Source organism: Mustelus asterias, chromosome 1 (genome assembly GCF_964213995.1).
Source record: "Mustelus asterias chromosome 1, sMusAst1.hap1.1, whole genome shotgun sequence".
Taxonomy (NCBI): Eukaryota; Metazoa; Chordata; class Chondrichthyes; order Carcharhiniformes; family Triakidae; genus Mustelus; species Mustelus asterias.
In genome coordinates, this window is record NC_135801.1 from 114,658,547 (window position 1) to 114,679,094 (window position 20,548).

Below are 20,548 nucleotides of genomic sequence, written 5' to 3' on the forward strand. Positions count from 1 at the left end.
TTAGAGAGAGACAATTGTTTCTTTATAGCTAGAGAGGCACCACTCTGCAAGTGCGGGGTAAGGTGAGGAGGCAGGCCTCTGAATTATCTCAGCCAGTACGGGGATTTAACCCATGCCTTTGGCATCATTCTGCAACACACACTACGCAGAAGGATACATCAGTGAATATTTGCACAAGTATATGACATGAAATTGGTTACTTCAAAATATTATCAATCCATTGAATCTGAGCAACCTTCTATCCATCTCAATGGGCTGATCCAGGTGGAAATGTTACACAGTTCCCATTTCACACCCTGAATATAAGAAACCTGGCCTTATCACCGGGAATACAATTATTGAGAGAGGTGGGGTTGGAGGGGGAAGTGGGGTGGGGAACAACGTGCTGAGGAAATCTACAACCATTTTTCCATTCTAGTGCTGGCATTAATGGGCTGAATCTTCTTTTCAATAACAGTCACTGTCAGATTGTCACTTCACTCCTATTTCTCTACCTTAAGTCTGCAGCTGCACATTTCTCACCTGGATATCTAAGCAGGGCTTGTTGAAGCATGTGGAGCATGGCTACTCCTAGAGACCTTCAGTTTAGTGCAGGATCGTCAGTGGAAATGAAGCCACACCCTTTTTTTACAGCACTAGCTGCCACATTCTGGTAGATTCAAATATACCAAATAAACCTGTTGGACTTTAACCTGGTGTTGTGAGACTTCTTACTGTGTTTACCCCAGTCCAACGCCGGCATCTCCACATCACAGATTCAAATATCCCCAGTCACTTGGACAACTGAGAAGGGTAAGTGTGTAAAGTGAGGGAGTAGGCTGGGAAAGGTAGTGAGGGAGAGGGCCAAGTAGTTTGAGGGTACGGTCAGGTGGCTGGAGGAGGGTCGGGTGTTGGGGGGGGGGGGGGGGGGGGGGAGGGGGGGGGGGGAGGAGGAGGGGGGGGGGAGGGGTGGGAAGGTGTGGGGGATTGGTCGGGTGGTGTCAGATGGTCAGGGTTGTAGGTGTAGTCAGAGTGTGGGAGGATAGTCGGGGATGGAATGGGTAGCAAGGTGGTCAGGGACTCGAGAGGAGTCAGAGAGGCTCGTTTAGGGAGGGGGTGGTCAGTACCAGAGTACCCAGGAGCTAAAAGTGGTTTTAATCCTTCTAACCTTTCCTTGATGACTATTCTCCTAAATAAATCAGAACCAGCTGAAATCCCTGGCTTTATATTGGAGTGTCGGAGGGTTACAGTTGCAGAGTAATCACCCAATGGAAGATGAAACTTTCCGGGGAACTTTTGTATGGGGATTTCCAAGAGGTTCCCCAGTGCATCTTCCGAGGTTTCTCTGGGGTACCACCCTTCCAAGAAGGGAAGATCTGCACCATTATTTCCTAACGTTGGTTGCAGAGATTCGTGTTTCTTTTTCTTGGCAATTCTATGAAATTTGTCATACACCACAGCTGTCACAATAACTTCGAAATGATGCTAATGTTTTTGTTGGGAGCAAAGCACAAAACTGTCTCCATTCACCCTCCAGGCTATGAGGGTGAAGTTACTTATGTCCATCATTAATTGTGTGATGTTGGCATCCAGGTGTAAAGGCCAAATATCGTGACACAAAACAAATTTTGAGAAGCCCATAGAAGATCAATAGTAAGGACTCAAACGGAGGAGAGACCACCCTGATCAAGCAGTGAATCAAACAAATAGAACTGAACAGAGCAGGAAATATCTTTGACAGTGAAAGTCTTAAATAAGGAGTAATGGGATATGATTATTATACTGGATAAATGTCCTATGTCCATTTGCAATTAGATCATAATCAAGCTCTATCCATATCATGGCTCATTCAGACACACTAGTACAATCTTAACGAATGTTTATTGGACTACTGAAGAATAGAGGATTAAAATCTGACAAGACCATTACTTTTATTACATATAACCCACTTGCTGATAAAGTTCTGAGGAACAAAAACATGCAGCAGTAATGAGTCATAAGCTGCCATGCAATTTCAGATCCAAAACCAAGAAAAACTTTTTTTAAAAACTAGTTGCATTTTAATCCAATGTTTAAATGTTCCATACACCAAAACATGAAGGTACACAGGAACAGCCAATCTCATTAAATATCTTTATTTTTCTCTCTACCTCAGCTTGAGTGAACTACTCCAGTTGCCATATCTTCCTGCTAGTAACTCTTGCTTCACTGCTTCTACATTGCATTTGCTCGTTCTTTCCATGTTGTCTTCTACTCTCCATCGATTATTTTGCTTAAGTTGAAAGTTGTGGTGCATTTCCATGCATAGGTATCAAGAAACAGGTGCGAATTTTACAGATATGAGCAAAATACTGCAGATCTGGAATCCAAAAACAAAAGCAGAAAATGCTGGAAATTCTCAGCAGCTCTGGCAGCATCTACTGGTCTATTGCCCGCCCACACTTTGGCAAATCAGATCACAAGGCTGCGCTCCTGCTCCCGGCTTACAAGCAAACACTGAAGTGGGAGAATTCATCAAAGAAAGTCGTGCAATGTTGGTCTGAGGAATCGGATGATCTCCTTTGGGGCTGCTTGGATTCAGTGGACTGGTCAGTATTTTAAAACTCTGCAACCAGCCTGAACGAGTACACCACTACAGTAACTGACTTCATTAGTAAGTGTGTAGAAGACTGTGTGCCAAAGAAGCAAATCTGTGTGTTCCCCAACCGGAAACCATGGATGAACAGGGATATCCACTGCTTGCTGAAGTCCAGGTCTGAGGCGTTCAAGTCAGTTGACACTGACCTATACAAGAAAGCCAGATACGATCTAAGGAGATCCATCAAAGATGCCAAAAGACAGTGCCGGACCAAGCTGGAGTTCCAGGCTAGCCACACCGACCCCCGCCGACTATGGCAAGGTCTGCAAGGCATAACAGGCTACAAGATAAAGGCATGTAAAATTGCCAGTTCCAATGCACCTCTTCCTGATAAGCTCAATGCATTCTATGCCCGTTTTGAGCAAGAGATCAGCGAGAGCATGTCCTCCACCTTGGAAGCCCTGGATAAACCTATATCTGGGGTCACCATTGCAGATGTCAGAGCAGCTTTCTTGAAGGTCAACCCACGGAAAGCAACTGACCTGGATGGGGTACCCGGACGTGCACTCAGATCCTGCGTATCAGCTGGCGGAGGTATTCACAGACATCTCCAACCTCTCTTACAACAGTCTGAGGTCCCTATCTGCTTTAAGACGATGACTATCATCCCGGTCCCTAAGAAAAACCAAGCAGCGTGCCTTAATGACTATCGGCCGGTGGCTCTGACATCCATCATTATGAAGTGCTTCGAAAGGTTAGTCATGGCACAAATCAATTCTGGCCTCCCAGACTACCTGGATCCACTACAGTTTGCCTACTGCCGCAAAGGTCCACAGCAGACGCCATCTCCCTGGCCCTGCACTCAACCCTGGAACACCTAGATAACAAGGACACCTATGTCAGACTCCTATTTATTGACTACAGCTCAGCCTCCAACACCATTATTCCCACGAAACTCATCTCCAAACTCCGTGGCCTAGACCTCGGCACCTCCCTCTGCGACTGGATCCTGAACTTCCTAACTCACAGACCACAATCAGTAAGGATAGGCAATGACACCTCCTTCACAATAATCCTCAACACCGGTGCCCCACAAGGCTGTGTGCTGAGCCCACTACTATACTCCTTCTACACCTATGACTGTGTGTCCAAATTCCCCTCCAACTCGATTTTCACGTTTGTTGACGACACCACTGTATTGGGTCAGATCTCAAACAACGACGAGACAGAGTACAGGAATGAGATAGAGAATCTGGTGAACTGGTGTGGCAACAATAATCTCTCGCTCAATGTCAACAAAACGAAGGAGATTGTCATCGACTTCAGGAAGCGTAAAGGAGAACATGCCCCTGTCTACATCAATGGGGACAAAATAGAAAGGGTCGAGAGCTTCAAGTTTTTAGGTGTCCAGACCACCAACAACCTGTCCTGGTCCCCCCATGCCGACACTATAGTTAAGAAAGCCCACCAATGCCTCTACTTTCTCAGAAGACTAAGGAAATTTGGCATGTCAGCTACGACTCTCACTAACTTTTGCAGATGCATCATAGAAAGCATTCTTTCTGACTGCATCACAGCTTGGTGTGGCTCCTGCTCTGTCCAAGACCACAAGAAACTACAAAAGGTCGTGAATGTTGCCCAATCCATCATGCAAACCAGCCTCTCATCCATTGACTCTGTCTACAGTTCCCGATGCCTCGGCAAAGCAGCCAGCATAATTAAGGACCCCGGCCATTCTCTCTTCCACCTTCTTCCTTCGGGAAAAAGATACAAAAGTCTGAGGTCATGTACCAACTGACTCAAGAACAGCTTCTTCCCTGCTGCCATCAGACTTTTGAATGGACCTACCTCGCATTAAGTTGATCTTTCTCTACACCCTAACTATGACTGTAACACTACATTCTGCACTCTCTCATTTCCTTCTCTATGAACGGTATGTTTTGTCTGTATAACGCGCAAGAAGCAATACTTTCCACTGTATGTTAATACATGGAACAATAGTAAATCAAACCAAAAAAGCATCAATGGAGAGAGAATAGAGCCAACGTTTCAAGCCGGGTCAACCAGACTCGAAATGTTGGCTCTATTCTCTCTCCACGGATGCTGCCAGAGCTGCTGAGATTTTCCAGCATTTTCAGTTGTTGTTGTGGAATTTTACAGCCCTGTCGGGTGAGGATGGAGCTGGAAATTGCGGCGAGCCCATTCATAGATCCATTGGCTTCGGCAGGAGTGGAAAACCCCAACAGCAGGAGGGTCTGTAAAATTTTGCTCCAAGGTTTTGTACACCATTCATCAATCAGCCTATTCAATTCTCTGAACTTAAAGTTTATTTATTAGTCACAATTAAGGCTTACATTAACACTACAATGAAGTTACTGTGAAATTCCTTCTTTAGTGAGTACTCTGAAGGGATCTGGCAGAGAGCAAAATGACAATGGTACAATAAGAGAAAATAAACTATAATTAATGTTCTCTCAGACTGCAGCAACTGTTTTATTGTGTGCTCTGTATTTTCTTGATGCAGCTTTTGTTTCTGTACCTTGGGATTCATGTTAGAGCTTAAACATTAGGAAATAGTCCACAGATTAGATACACTGATATTGTACAACTGGGTGTGGAAACCCCTACTTGATTTATTATGATTTCCCCATAGGTGAGTCAGGGATCTCACAAAATACAGAAATTCCTGTAAGAATGGTCAATGATACCAATGAAATGTGAAATGATATATTTTGGTAGGAAGAATGAGGCAAGGCTATATGGCTGAAATGGTACAATCTAGCAAATATATAATCTATAGTATAAATGGCACAGTTTAAAAGAGTGCAGGAGCAGATACACCTGGGGTGTTTGTACACAAATCTTTGAAGATGACATGCCAAATTTGGAGGCTGTAAAAAGACATGAGACACTGGGCTTTATTAATAAAGGCTTAAAGTAACGAACCAAGGAGGCTGTGCTAACATTTATGAAAACACTGATTGGGCCTCAATTGGGGTGTTGCGCTAAATTCTGGGCACCACACTTTAAGATAGAAGTCAAGTGTCTGGAATGTACAGGCCACCATGATTCCCCTGTTCCCAGCTGAAAAGTCCAGGGGAGCCTGTCCACGATAGTTGCCCTGTTGCAATTTAACATTGGAAGTGGCAGTTAGTTGCTTTAAGGCAGGGCTTTCACCCCTTTCTCAGGAGGAAGTAACGCCTTAGAGAGCTGTCGGTCACCAGATGGCCGGCAGCCCTTGTAGTCCCAACACCACCAGCCTGGTGCAGTGGCCATTGCTGTCCCACAACGCTGATGAACTGAGGTAGTCTGGGGGTTGAGGGGTCACGGAGAGGGAACTGGGGAGGCAGAGGGAGTGATGGGGTGCCGGGTTCAAGAGGCCAGGGTGGAGGGCTAAAGGGAGGATCAGGTGATGAATGGGGTGCCTGCAGTTGGCCCAGTGGACCTAAAAGGAAGAGCCCCCTTTGCCCAAAATGCAACTAAAGCTGTCAGGCTTCTCAGATGGTGTCGGTCTCCCTGCACTAAGGATAAAATACTGAGGTGATGGGAGGAGGCCCTTTAGTAGCCATTAATTGACCACTTGTGGGTCTCATTTGGTGGACTGCTGGATGCCTCCTGCATTGGTTGGGCTGGCTGAGTCGGCAGCAGAAATGTCTCTGGACTGTGAGCAGAATCGAGGGAGTTCAGTTTTATGCAGAGATAAAGTCTCTGAAAATCCAGAGAAAACTCCACAGCGCTGAGAAAGTTAAGGATGTTTAATAGATGTTGCAGATGTATAGAACGTTGGTTCGGCCGCATTTGGAATACTGCGTCCAGTTCTGGTCGCCACACTACCAGAAGGATGTGGAGGCTTTGGAGAGAGTACAGAGGAGGTTTACCAGGATGTTGCCTGGTATGGAGGGGCTTGGTTATGAGGAGAGATTGGGGAAACTGGGGTTGTTCTCCTTGGAAAGACGGAGGATGAGGGGAGACTTAATAGAGGTGTATAAAATTATGAAAGGCATGGATAGGGTGAACGGTGGGAAGCTTTTCCCCGGGTCGGTGGTGACGTTCACGAGGGGTCATAGGTTCAAGGTGAAGGGGGGGAGGTTTAACACAGATATCAGAAGGACATATTTCACACAGAGGGTCGTGGGGGCCTGGAATGTGTTGCCGGGAAAGGTGGTGGAGGCGGACACACTGGGAACGTTTAAGACTTATCTAGACAGCTATATGAACGGAGTGGGAATGGAGGGATACAAAAGAGTGGTCTAGTTTGGACCAGGGAGCGGCGCGGGCTAATTGTTCCTTGTTTCTCGTTTCAAGGCTTCATTCTATGATCATCTTGCTGGTGCCAGTACAGAGCGAGACTGCGGATAGTTGGGAACCTGTCTCGGGGGCAGGGAATTCATATGGTGTTCGTGGAAGTGGAAATGACTAGGGTTGGGAAGCATTTTCCGATCAGGGCCATTGTGATCTCCTGGACTCGTTTCGATCGCCTCAGGGGGTCGGAGAGGAATTTCCCAGATTTCTTTTCCCCATATTGGCCCTGGGGTTTTTCACTCTGGGTTTTCGCCTCTCCCTGGAGAACACATGGTCTGGAATGGGGGGGTGGGGGTGAGTTAATAGGTTGTAATGAACAAAGCATCGTAGCTGTGAGGGACAGCTCGGTGGATAGGATATTGGTATGTAGATAGGCTGGAAAATTGGGCGGGGATCCTGGATTCAGGATTCAATCCTGGACCGGGGAGCGGCGCGGGCTTGGAGGGCCGAAGGGCCTGTTCCTGTGCTGTATTGTTCTTTGTTCTTTGTGTTCAAATTTCTGAATGGTTTTGACAGGTTAAATAAGAAGAGACTGCTCCCAGTAATTGAAGGGCCAATAACCAGAAGACACAGATTTAAGGCAATTGGAAATAGAACCAAAAGCTACATGAAGGGGAAAAGTTGCGCAGTAGGTTGTGATCTGGAATGTACTGCCTGAAAGGGTGATTCAAATAGATTAAATAGTTTAAGGAAAATTGAAGAAATACTTCAAGCAGAACATAGTACACAGCAATGCAGAGAGAGCAATGTTGTGGGACTAATTGGATCGTTCTATGATTTGATAATATTAAAATCTTTTGCAGTCTCTCTAATCATTGGGTTCAATTTGAAATTTAGCATTGGCGTCTGTTTGCCCTAACTTCAACTGCACTAAAATTCCACATGCGCATTATCACTCCTCACTGTGCTGTCAGTAGCAACACCTGTACATAATAATCATCTGTGGTGGTTTGGCATTTTGCCAATTCCTCATTTTAGCATGTAGCTGGGCAAGTGTCCAGAAGCTACTGCAGGTCATTATCGTACAGTACAGCCCTTTCCAACTGGCACAAGTCATCTTTGATGATTTGCTGGTATTATTTGCTGTAGCTCAGTAATACTGATCACATATCCAAAATGCTCCAGCTTCTCCCAAATATCAGAAAATGGTCAAATTATATGCACCAAAATACATTTATGCACATGTCTACTTGTATACACTGGGCAGCACCATTGGAGACACTATGACATTGAGAGCAAGACCATTAATGCAGCAATGGTGTTGACATGAAACACTAATTTTATGTGGGATTATTACAATCTAGTTAGGGACCAGTAACATTTTGTTTAAAATCAACAAAGTCTGAAATCCCAGTAACCAACCAGGAGAATAAAGATTCCAGGCTTTAAGCAGACAAAAGAAACTTTACTATACAAAGTCAGGAAAGTATGACAATCCACTATATCTATTTTATACTCGAACATTCAGAATTATCATGAGCTAAATATGAATTAAAAAACAAACTGTGGTGGAACACAACAAATTGAACATTAAACGGCAGTTGAGACCAAGACAGTTCCCACAGATTTCTCTGCAACCCACCCGATCACTGCGAGTCATAAACTCTCTCCCTCATGAAGGATTTCAACTCTTCACTTTTGAAGAGCTAGCCTCTGAATTCCCTCAAAATCTGCTCCCACATGGACTGCCTCAATGACTGCCCACCTCCCGATGCTTCAATCTCTTCTCCTGAGACTGTATTCTACAAGATTCAGAAAACTGCACTCCCACCTCTAATTACCAGCATAATTCTAACTCTTTCACAAACTTCACTAAGCTGGCATTCTCCATAGGCTTTTTCTAACTCCAGTTTCCCAGCTGCACTGAACTCTAAATGGTTCTCAGATGTTCTGAGCCCTAACCCTCTCATGCACAGAAGCAGTGGCTTTCGCCAGCACTTATTGCCCCATGTCTATTTGCCCTTGAGAATGTGGTGATGAGCCACCTTCTTGAACCATCCATGCGTCATATTAGACAGGGTGCTCCAAAAATTTGACCCAGCCACAGTGAAGGAACTGAGATATAGGCTGAAACTTTCCAGCCGTTCATGCCAGCATGTTCTTCTGGTCCCGCCGATGGTGCATCCCCACTGTTGGTTTCCCGGTGGCGACGGGGGCATTCAGTGAGAAACCCCATTGATAAAGCTGGGATCAGAAGATGGGCCACTTCTGCCGTCGCAAAAAACACGGTGGGCCACACAGAAAATCCCGTCCATAGTTCCAAGTCAGGATGGTGTGTGGGTTGGAGGGGAACATGGAGCTGGTGGTGCGCTTGTCCTTCTAGGTGATAGAGGTTGTGGGTGTGTCGAAGGAACCTTGGTGAGTTGCTGCAGTGCATCTTGTAGTTGGCATACACTGCTGCCACTGTGTGTCAGTGATGGAGGGAGTGAATGTTGATGATGGTGAATATGATGCCAATTATGTGGGCTACTTTGTCCAAGACAGTGCCGAGCTTATTGAGTGTTGTTGGAGCTGCACGCATCCTGAATGTTGTCCAGGTCTTGCAGCATATGGACATGGACAGCTTCAGTATCTGAGGAGTGGCGTAGGGTGCTGAACATTGTGCAATCATCAGCGAACATCCCTATTTCTGACCTTATCATGGAGGGAAGATCATTGATGAAGAGGCTGAAAATGGTTGGGCCGAGGACACTACCCTGAGGAACTCCTGCAGTGATGTCTTCACAGTAAGAAGTTTAACAGCACCAGGTTAAAGTCCAACAGGTTTATTTGGTAGCAAAAGCCACAAGCTTTTGGAGCCTTAAGCCCCTTCTTCAGCTGAGTGTGAAGAAGGGGCTTAAGGCTCCGAAAGCTTGTGGCTTTTGCGACCAAATAAACCTGTTGGACTTTAACCTGGTGTTGTTAAACTTCTTACTGTGTTTACCCCAGTCCAACGCCGGCATCTCCACATCGTGATGTCTTCAGACAGAGGTGATTGATCTCCAACAACTACAACCATCTTCCTTTGTGTCAGGTTTGACTCCAACTAAAGGAGGATTTTCCCCATGATTCCCATTGACTCCAGTTTTGCTCGGGCTCCTTGATGTCACACTCTGTTAAATGCTACCTTGATGTCAGGAGCTGCCACTCTCACCTCACTTCTTGAGTTCAGCTCTTTTCTCCCTGTTTAGACCAAGGCTGTAATGAGGTCAGGGGCAGAGTAAGTGTCGACCCCTTCCACCACTTTTCTAGTGATCGAGGTATTAACTGGCTAGGTTGGATTTGTCCTGCTTGTGAACAAGACATACCTGGGCAATTGTCCTCATTACCGGGTAGATGTCAGTGTTATAGCTGCATTGAAACAGCTTGAGGCATGCAGCCACTCAGCAGTGGGGTTGGCACTGGCTGCACAATGTGTTCCTGTTAATGTTCAGGCAGTGTAAAGTTGTCATGCCACGTGTATCAGAAGGAACATGCATGAGTTAATCCCACACCCTTATCCCTGCCCCGGTTTCTACCATTCATTAACTATTGGTCTCCAGAATATTCTCACTGCACCAATGCAATCTTTCTATCCCAGTCAAATAAAAGAAAGGAATTACTCGACCTAATAGAACTGATAGAGGTGTATAAGATGTTGAGGGGTATTGATAGAGTGGATTCTCAGAGGCTTTTACCCAGGGCTGTAATGGTTGCCACAAGAGGTCACAGGTTTAGGGTGCTGGGGAGTAGGTACAGAGGAGATGTTAGGGGTACGTTTTTCACTCAGAGGGTGGTGGGTACGTGGAATCGCCTGCCGGTAGTGGTGGTGAAGGTGGATTCGATAGGGTCTTTTAAGAGACTTTTGGATAAGTTCATGGAAGTTAGTAAGATAGAGGGTTATAGGTAAGCCTAGTAGGTAGGGACATGTTCGGCGCAACTTGTGGGCTGAAGGGCCTGTTTGTGATGTAGCTTTTCTATGTTCTATGTTAAAAGCCAACATCCATCTGATATAAAAGCAAAATCCAATGGATGCTGGAAATCTGAAATCAAAACAGAAAATGCTCGGAAAACCCAGCAGCATCTGTGGGGAGAGACCCCCACCCCATGGTGTATTTTGCGGCAGAGGCCGTCTGCCATTAGCCGGCAGTGGGATCAGCCGGTCCCGCCACTGCCAACAGAGTTTCCTGTTGTTTGCAGCCACCGCCACCAGGGCAGGGGTTGCAATTGATCCCGCCAGCTGGAGCAGCCAGGAAATCCCGCCCAGAGTTAACATTTTGGACAAGATTCTCTGTCCTCCCCGCAGCATGATTCTCGGCAGCAGGAGGCAGCGCACCATTGGCCAGCGTCGGGATCTTCTGGTCCAGCTGCTATCCAGAGGATTTCCCATTGATTCCAACCCAAGCCGCCGGGAAACCCACGGCGGGGGTGCATCATCGGTGCCAGAAGATCCCGCCAGTGTGAAAAGCCAGAAGATTTTGCCGTTTGATTCCAATATGACTTTACTTTGGAACTATCTAGTTTGCTTCCAGAAATACAATAGTTAATAAGTGGCAGAAATAAGGGATGGATATAAAGGGAAGAGACAGAAATAACAGCTAATGGAGAAAGGGACCACGTCTCACACAGAGCGAGTGGATACACCCAGTCGACCTCATTATGGCCTGGCTCCAATCCAACTTCTTTGCGTTCTTTAGGTCTCCCTTATTATCCTACTTTAAAAAAACTATGCCCTAAATTGATTTCTGTTATTGTAGCTATTAAGAAAATTTGCAGAATATGCAGTCCAAATAATAAACTGGTTGCTATTCCAACTCTTGTTAACTTAAACACTGGTGCCCACAAATTATTTATAGTACTGCAGCTGAATAAACTGGCCAGCATTCATGTTGTACTATGTCTGATGCAGTGCTTTTATTGGCCTTAAACTGCAATCTTATATACTTAAATAATACAGAATGCAATTTATAGTTACAAAAGAGTTTTGTGCACATTTCAACCTTTTTCTCTCTCCTGATAATTGCGTCTTGTGTGCCCAGTTTTACAACATAACATTTCTACAACTAATTGTGGATTGGGCACCAAACAATGGCTATGAGTGAATTCTATGAGAAGTGGATTGGCAGGATGAACAAAACTTTCATATAGGTCTAGTGGAGCACTCAACCCTAACGCTGGAGTGCATAGCACCCTTTAAGTACGGTTGTCACAAATGTTAAAGGTCCTGGCCCATGGGGCAGTCACATTATTAAAAACAGAGGGTTTCTCATCAATGACTGTGAAAACCTTCAGTCTTCTACCCTCTGTTTCCCCTCCCTCAGGCTATATCAAATTTCCCTTTATTAACTTGAAAAATAATGGAACAATCATGTTATTATAAGTGGTATCACACAATCTGCATAAAGGTTCTGCTCTGAGATTCCTAATGTGTCTGCATTCTAAACACCTGATCCATTTATCCAGCTTAAAAGAGGAAATAACACTCAAGGTATTTCACTTCCACCCGAGCCCCTAACCCCAACTGATCTTCTGACCTCACGATCGTTTCTATTCTGTAGGTGGGCTCCCGAGCATCCGCAGAAGCGTTTCACCAGACTGAACTGGGAGTTTTCTGAGGTCTGTCACAGTGGAAGGTTGCTAGTAGGACAGCCTGTGCAAAATATCCCTCAGTCAGCAATGAAATGGGCTTTGCCAGCAGGGAAAATTGATGGCACGTCCCCATCAATCAGCGTAGTGGCCACCGGGGGCTTACGGGTGTTCTCCACATCCAATGTTAAAAGACATATTTCCTTAATTTGTATCTTAAAGTGCACCCCAGTTCCTGAGCAATTCTCCCTCCCCCCACTCTTAAATGCCAGAAAATCAACAAGTTTTGCTTCAGCATTCCTGATGCAATGCATTTAAGCACTAAAATGTACTGATTATTTCAAGGGATATTTTCCCTCTTGAAGTTATAGATCCAGTTAAATGAACTGCATAAAAAGGCAGCATTTGACTGCATGTGACATTGTGGAACCCGAGCAAAACTGAAGAATGGTGGGGGGGAGGGAGGGGGGGAACTCGCTGTTGGTTGGGGTCATAATCTAGCACAAAAGAATATGGTTATGATGGATGGAGGCCAATCATCTCAGCCTCAGGACATCATTGTAAGGCTTCTTCTAAGGTTCACAACCAATACAATGAAGCAATAGCCAAAGTAAATGAAGCACTTGGTTTCATTCCCAGAACAATTCAGTATGAATAAAACACACCATTTTTGTTTGGCTAGGCCTCACTTAGAATACTGCATCCAGTTTTGGTCCCAATACTTGGAGTCAGAGTGCCATTTACAGCACATAGGAGGCCATTCAGTCCATCAAATCCACGCTGGCAATAGAGAACAATAGAGGCTTTGTATAAAGTTCTGTAGAAGGATTATAAGAATGATAATTGGCTTAAAATACCCAGATAGGCTTAAAAGGCTGGATGGATTCTTGTGAGATTTGATGCGGCTGAAAATAATGAAGGCATTAGACTATGTTCATATTGACAGATTATTTCAATTAATGGTGGTAGGACCAAGGGTTATTCATACAGGTTATCCAAGGCAGACCTGGACTAGATGCCAGGAGGTTCTTCTTTTCCGAAGGATAATTTATCAAGATACACGTTGCAGCAATCTAGGAGATTAGTTAGCTACTGATGCTTGGGAGGTTGGGGTGAGGGGTAGGGCAGGATGATGTGGGGAATGGCTTGTTGTAATCGTGATACTTTAGTACATCAGGACGACAGGCTCCATAAACAAGTTAGCCTTTTCCAGTCCATCATTTTCATACTTTTCTCTGTTCTTATGAAATAGCTGACCTGGTCAGGTAAATTGCTGCAGTGACTTCTGCATCATGGATAGCACAGTACATATTCCCATAAACTTGGAATAAAGGCTACGATCAGGACCACATACTTGTCCCAGATGGTATTCCTGCCCTATTTCTTTATAAACACAATTTTATTTTTAAGAATCTATTGCCTAGGATTGCCATATATAACATTGAACACTGACAGTGACATGATAAATGCAGTAAGTCTACAAATGAATCCTGAATCTTCAACAGTTTCGAGGAACTGGGGCGACACGGTGGCACAATGGTTAGTATTGCTACCTCACAGCATCAGGGATCCGGGTTCAATTCTGGCCTTGAGTGACTGTCCGAGGGCAGGTTGCATGTTCTCCCTGTGACTGCGTGGGTTTCCTCTGGGTGCTCCGATTTCCTCCCACACTCCAAAGATGTGCAGGTTAGGTGGATTGGACGTGGTAAATTGCCCCTTAGTGTCCCAAGATGTGTAGGTTAGGTGGATTAGCCATGGTAAATGCTCTTTCAGAGAGTTGGTGCTACTCGATGAGTTGAATGGCCTCTTGCCGCACTGATTTTATGGTTCTATGATTCTATGGAATATGCAGTTGTTTTGCCAGCAGGGCAAAATAGCTAAACAAAAGTGATGCCAGCTGTTGTTGCCTGCAGTGAGGTTGGGATGTTTATAGTGCCATTAATGGTGCAGGATTTACAATTGATGGTATTAATTTAGGTTAAGATAAGACTGTCAGGCAGTTCAGTGCTTCGATGATGAGTAGAAGCTAGCAACAAGAGCAAAAAATACTGCCCTGGAAATGCAAAGCAGGCTGGTTTGCATCTGCAAAGAGATAGAGTCTGACATTTACAAGTGCTTGCCCTTCATCAAGGCAGAATGAAGGGTTACATAGCTGAAACTTCCTCTCCATTTCTAGATGTTAACTGATCTGCTTTATAGTTCTAACATTTTATTTTAGATTCCCAGCTTTTTTCCCCTTATTTTACTGAGTAGTGTTGCATCTGGTCAATGAACACCAATGCCAATGATTGCTTTAAAATGCATTTTAAAACTTAATTGAATTGGCTGGTGCATATTATAGGATCTACACCTTCTCAAATTCCCAAGTCTGCTCAATGTGTTTAACACCAAGTTTGAAAAAAAAGCACATCAAGATTAAACTCTTTAGGGTCCTGAAAGAAAAACACGTGATCATGTCACAATGTTTGATTCAGCAGTTGCACGAGTGGCTAATATTTTAAGGTTTGCATTTAAACGAGTCGGAACCAATGCTTTCTCAATTGAACTCATCCTGACTCTGGCCAATGGCTAGCTTTGTCTGCTCTGTGCACAGAAGGCTGGAAATGTTATATATATTTCAGGTCACTTTGTCATTAAATCATTGACTTGACACCAATTTATATTTTATACTGTTGGAACAATCTTTTCAAATAATAGGAAACCAAATACTGTTACCCTTCACTTTTGAAGCACAAGTGTGTTGCATTGTCCTAAACCCCTGCTGAATGTCCAGTCAATGTTGTGTTACTTCAGGCAAAAATGGTTATATAACAAGTGAAAATCATACTCCTTTTTTTATAAATTTAAAATTTTTTTAAAAAATTTTCAAATAAGCCTATACATTAAATTGCCAGATGTTTTCTTGTGCAATAATCAAATTCAAATAAATATGTTTAATCTTTCAAATCAGTAAAATAGTCGACCTGAAATGTTAACCTCGTTTCTAGCTCCACAGATGCTGCTTGATTTGCTGAGTAATACAGTTAAAGCTGCTGCACACAGGCCATTGCACTAAAGAGCAACCAACAACTAAATACCTAAAGAGGAAGAGTGTGCTTGCACTGAGGGATCACGGGATATCGAAGGAAGGGAGAATCAGGATATTGAATTCGATGATCAGCCATGATCAAAATGAATGGCGGAGCAGGTTTGAAGGGCCGAATGGCCTACTCCTGCTAGTTTCTATGTTTCTAAGCTTCATCTGCAGATGCCCCAGATTGCCTCCCTGCCCTTCTAAGTTTACTTCAATAAATAGTTAAGTTGCTGCTGGATAGCCCTAAAAAACGCTTGCTCTTCTGAATACAAACTTAATTCCAAAAACCCACTGCTGCAAGATCAGGAGCTGTTAAGAATGAAAATATCTGAGTCTGATCAAAGCAGCCGAATGTCAGTTAGATCAGTATTTGCCTAGATCTGTGCTTATACCAGGTTCATTATGTAGACTGGATGTATGTGATACATCATCGGGAAGCAGGTTAATATATCAATGGTGAAGAAATTGAAAAAATATCCAGCTTGAAGATATTACTGTAAATTGACATTAGGTGGAGTGGCCTGCCCATGGTACAGCTGCTATGGCACCCATGGAAGAAAGGTTATTTCAACATTATTTTATTTTTTATTTCATTATTGTCACAAGTAGGCTTACATTAACACTGCAATGAAGTCACTGTGAAAATCCCCTAGTCACCACACTCCGACACGGAGGGAGAATTTAACATGGCCAATGCACCTAACCAGCATGCCTTTCGGACTATGGGAGGAAACGGAAGCACCCGGAGGAAAACCTTCTTGTGTAATTAGAACAAATTAAGATTTTCAATTTGGCACAGCCTCCTCCTAGCTAAAACACCAACAAAGCATTTTATTAACTGAAATACCATTTTCCTAGAACATAATTGTGAAAATAAGATACTACATACATATTGTTGGATGACACAGTATTTTCAAAAGTAAGTTTTCCTGATAGTCAAGCACTAACTCCACCTTTAGAATAAAAGGAATAATTGAGGGTGGAGGTTGTGGCAACCATTTAGAATTTCCATAGAGCTTTTTGACTAGGGTGTTGTCAGTTTTCCAAAGGATTCTGTTTGTGTGCAGATGTCTGGTGCCACATAGTGCATGAGAAAACAAAACCACATGGGATATGTATATAATAATATAATGTTATTTAAAAATACAACACTTCACCCATCACAAAAAGCCAAATTAATCTTCAACTGTTTTTAGATTTCCGCATTAAACATTTTAGTTTTTACATCTTGGTGAAGCTAGCCTTTCATGAGGTTGGGTTAAATGACACTGCCCTTTGACCTTTCGGAATTCAGAGTCCTGCAGTCTCCACAAGGTCAGCCAGATCATCAGGCTGTTTTCCACACATGCCCTCTATCAATGGAGACTGCAAACAGAGGGATAATCAGTTTCATCAGCCCTGGGGTCAGACAGGTGACAATCAACTAACGATCAAAATAAGAAGCCTCTCATGACTACCAGTTTCCTGTAACCTCAAATAACTGGTGCAGTTCTTAAAATGGTTTCAATCCCCAGTTTCTCAGATGTATTGCTCTGACTAATGAAAACTTATTGTACTACAACCGCGCAAAACAATAAGAGATCAAGTGAAAAGCCTGGTGGATCATTGATATTTCTCGAATATTCCCTTGTCATCAAAATTTTGAAGAAATCCATCAAATAAAAACATAAAATTAAAACACGTGGTTGGAGAGTAGTGTATGCATAGTATAGCCAATTTATGATGCGAAACAAGTTTGTCTTTTTCTGCATAATATTTTCCTTGATAGTTTTGCAACAGATTGCAAAGCCATGTCCTTGGAAGGGGAACTGTTTACTTATCCAATAGCTTCCTACAGTAGATCATGAAATAAAAAGTAATACTATCCAGGGTGCCAATAGGGGTGTTATCAATCACTTCGGCATTCCTTAGCTAAGGGGGAGAAAAATAAAGTAAGAAGTTGAACAACACCAGGTTAAAGTCCAACAGGTTTATTTGGTAGCAAATGCCACAAGCTTTCGGAACAGGCTGTCCCTTCGTCAGGTCCACTCCACCTGACGAAGGGGCAGCGCTCCGAAAGCCAGTGGCATTTGCTACCAAATAAACCTGTTGGACTTTAACCTGCTGCTGTTAAACTTCTTACTGTGTTTACCCCAGTCCAATGCCGACATCTCCACATCGAGAAAAATAAAGCCATGGCTCTCATTCCCGATATGTTAGAAAGGATGTGTATTGTGGATGTTGGGTAAAGACAGGATCAAGTCATCTGTGATGCTCACCTTGGTTAAATAACAAACCGATCAGAGATTGTGGACAATGGCTACTTGACTCACAGAGAAATTTGGATGCTTTGAATCTGTAGCAGTATCTTTGGTAAAGGGAAGGCGAAACTGAGGTGGAGGTGGGGCATGATTCTGTGAAGTACTGATAACGCAGAAGCTAACTTTTACAATTTTACTTAAATTAACTGGGTTTATATGACATGAATTTGAGAAACTAATATTACACTCTGATCACAAGACTAGTATAATCATTTCTATAAATTAGCGTGTAACATCATCTGTGTGATCTGTGGCTCATTGGATAGTTTATCACCATTTTGTTTTACACCTGGAATTAATTTCTGTGGCATTACATGACCTTGGGTCAGTAGGGAGTCAAGAGCATCATTTTAAATGTACTAATTTTCTTTTGTTCCAAAGCCATATTAATGTGTGGTATAAATCAACTAAGTTTAGCAGTGATTTCCACCAAGAATACATAATGACAGACGATAGCTTGTAAGGAAATAAATCAGTGATTTCAGTCTGCCAAATATTTTCTCCCATTACTACAGTATTTCTTGTCGAAACCTTGATATTGGTGCCCAGTCATGGGGCAAGATTTCTTCTGTGCATTATATACAGTCACATTAAATGGGTTTTCTGACTATTACATTTCCTGAGATGCATAGAGTAAATCTTCTGGTCATGTTTAATATTAATCACATCATTGTAATCACACTTTGGTTTTTAAAAAATGGCAATCTTTGAGAACCCTCAGGAAAAATTGAGATTCATATTCCAGAACCCTGTTCTTGATTTAACGCTGCACCAGTTTCAGTGTTCATGTTTTTTCCTTGTTCCCCGTCGATGTGGCTGCTGTAACACTGTGAAAAATGGTTATTTGAGGTTAATATTTTCAGCAAAAGCACAAATCATTAGGAAAGGTTGTAGGAGAGAGAAGTGAGTCATGAAAGAGGTGGAAAGTATTACAAAGGCAGCAGAATAGAAAAGTATGAAGTCGGATTTGAAACTGGCTGGTGACCACTGAAGAAAAAATCTTTATGATTAAGATACTTATTAAAATCAATATTTCTTTTAATAAAAGCTGAGTGAAGGACCAAACTCTATAGTGCAGCACACCACTAATGTTGAAAATTTTGGGAGAGATGACAGGTAAACCTACCCTATCTGAAATTCTTGAGATCATCTGACATCATCTACATTCAACAACATTCATTTGCACTCATTTGACATCAATTGTGCTCAAAGGCAATCATTTAGCATTAATTTAACATAGAGTCATAGAGATATACAGCACAACATCATGTAATCGACAGCAATTATTTAGCCATCATTTGACTTTAATTGCACTCAAAAGCAATCATTTGGCTATCATTTAACATTGCAAGTAATATAACTGACATCCCTGTCAGCAATTATCCCAAAACCTAAGTGCTCAAGCTTGGCTATTGGCAATATCACTTAAATATTTGGACACCAAAATCACTCATAGAATTTATTTTCCATGTTGTTTAATTTCCATAGTTTCAAACACCCTATCTTTAGAAAAAGCAGACACTGTTTTAATATAAACGTCGATAAGCCAGTTTCACATTTTTCTTTGTAACCTGCAACTAATGTAGCACAATTCTACCCTGCATGCACCCAAGATCAGATTCCCCCCCCCCCTGCACCACCACCGCAAGCAATTTTCTTCTGCCCCTGAACTCCCCCTGCCCCAGAGCAATTTCCTCCCACACCCCCACCCAGAGCAATTTCCTTCTGCCCCTGTATCCCCCATACACCCACAGATTGAAATAGTTCTCTTCCTCACTCTCCCCCTCCGTCATCTCTCGCTCCTTTCCCTCCACCCTCTCTCCCTCTCCCATTATCTGATTTCCTCTCTCACTCTCGCTTGGCCTCTGTCTCTCCCTCCCTTCCTCTGTCCTATTCACCCTTTCTCTCCCCCACCCCTCCTCCTACCCTCTCTCACCCCCTCCTTGCTGTCCCTCCCCATCTCCTCCTGCCCACCCTCTCTCTACCCTCTCACCCCTCTCTCACTCCCACCTTCCTCCTCTCTTTCTCCCCCCACCCCTCTTCCCCACCACTCCTCTTTCTTTTTGCCCCCATCTCAACCAATTCTCAGGTGGCAAGGCCTGCTGGAACCAGAAGTGAAGTTGAGGCCATGCTGTAGTTTTTCAGCCAGTGTAGGAGCACTGATGGCAACAGCTACAAGCTGAGTATTGTGGGGGGAGGGGATCGTGGGTGGATCTGGTGGTGCTCTTGAGCATGTATTGAAAAATGAAAAGATTTGTTAAACTAAATGAAACAACTGAATAAATTCAGGCATTATTTAAGTAATTAATTTCCTTGTATTTTTCAGTGCAAGTTGCTGATGGATCGTTTTGAGTGCACTCGATACCTTGGAGCACGTTCGCCATTTGCTCACATTTGATGGCAAATTTGGCAAAACACTGCTTATCTGCAAACAAATTATTCATTGATCAAGCACTGATCATTTTTGAGCGTACTTAACACAAAAAAGTCAACTTTTTTGGATAGATAGATAGGTGAAGTATGCACCAACAAAGGGAAATAAGGAACATGCTCACAAGTAGTATAATAGTGTAGATTCATATTTTGTTGAAACCAGATAGTGATTTTGTGCTACGCATTATCTTACAAAGTAAGAGCAGATGGGAAATTCTTATTTTTTAAAATAATTTTAGATTTCTAATTTTACACAAATCGTGGCTTTTTCAGTACAATTACTGACACAAAGAATTACATTCTTTAAATACTTTGAACTTATGAATCATAAAATATATT

The 20,548-nt window shown here is 43.2% G+C and overlaps 1 protein-coding gene across 4 annotated transcripts in view; it reads right to left on the reverse strand.

Moving 5' to 3' along the window:
• Positions 1-20,548, reverse strand: part of lnx1 (ligand of numb-protein X 1) — a 204,497-nt gene that overhangs the window by 71,633 nt on the left and 112,316 nt on the right. The gene's annotated exons all lie outside the window — the stretch shown is intronic.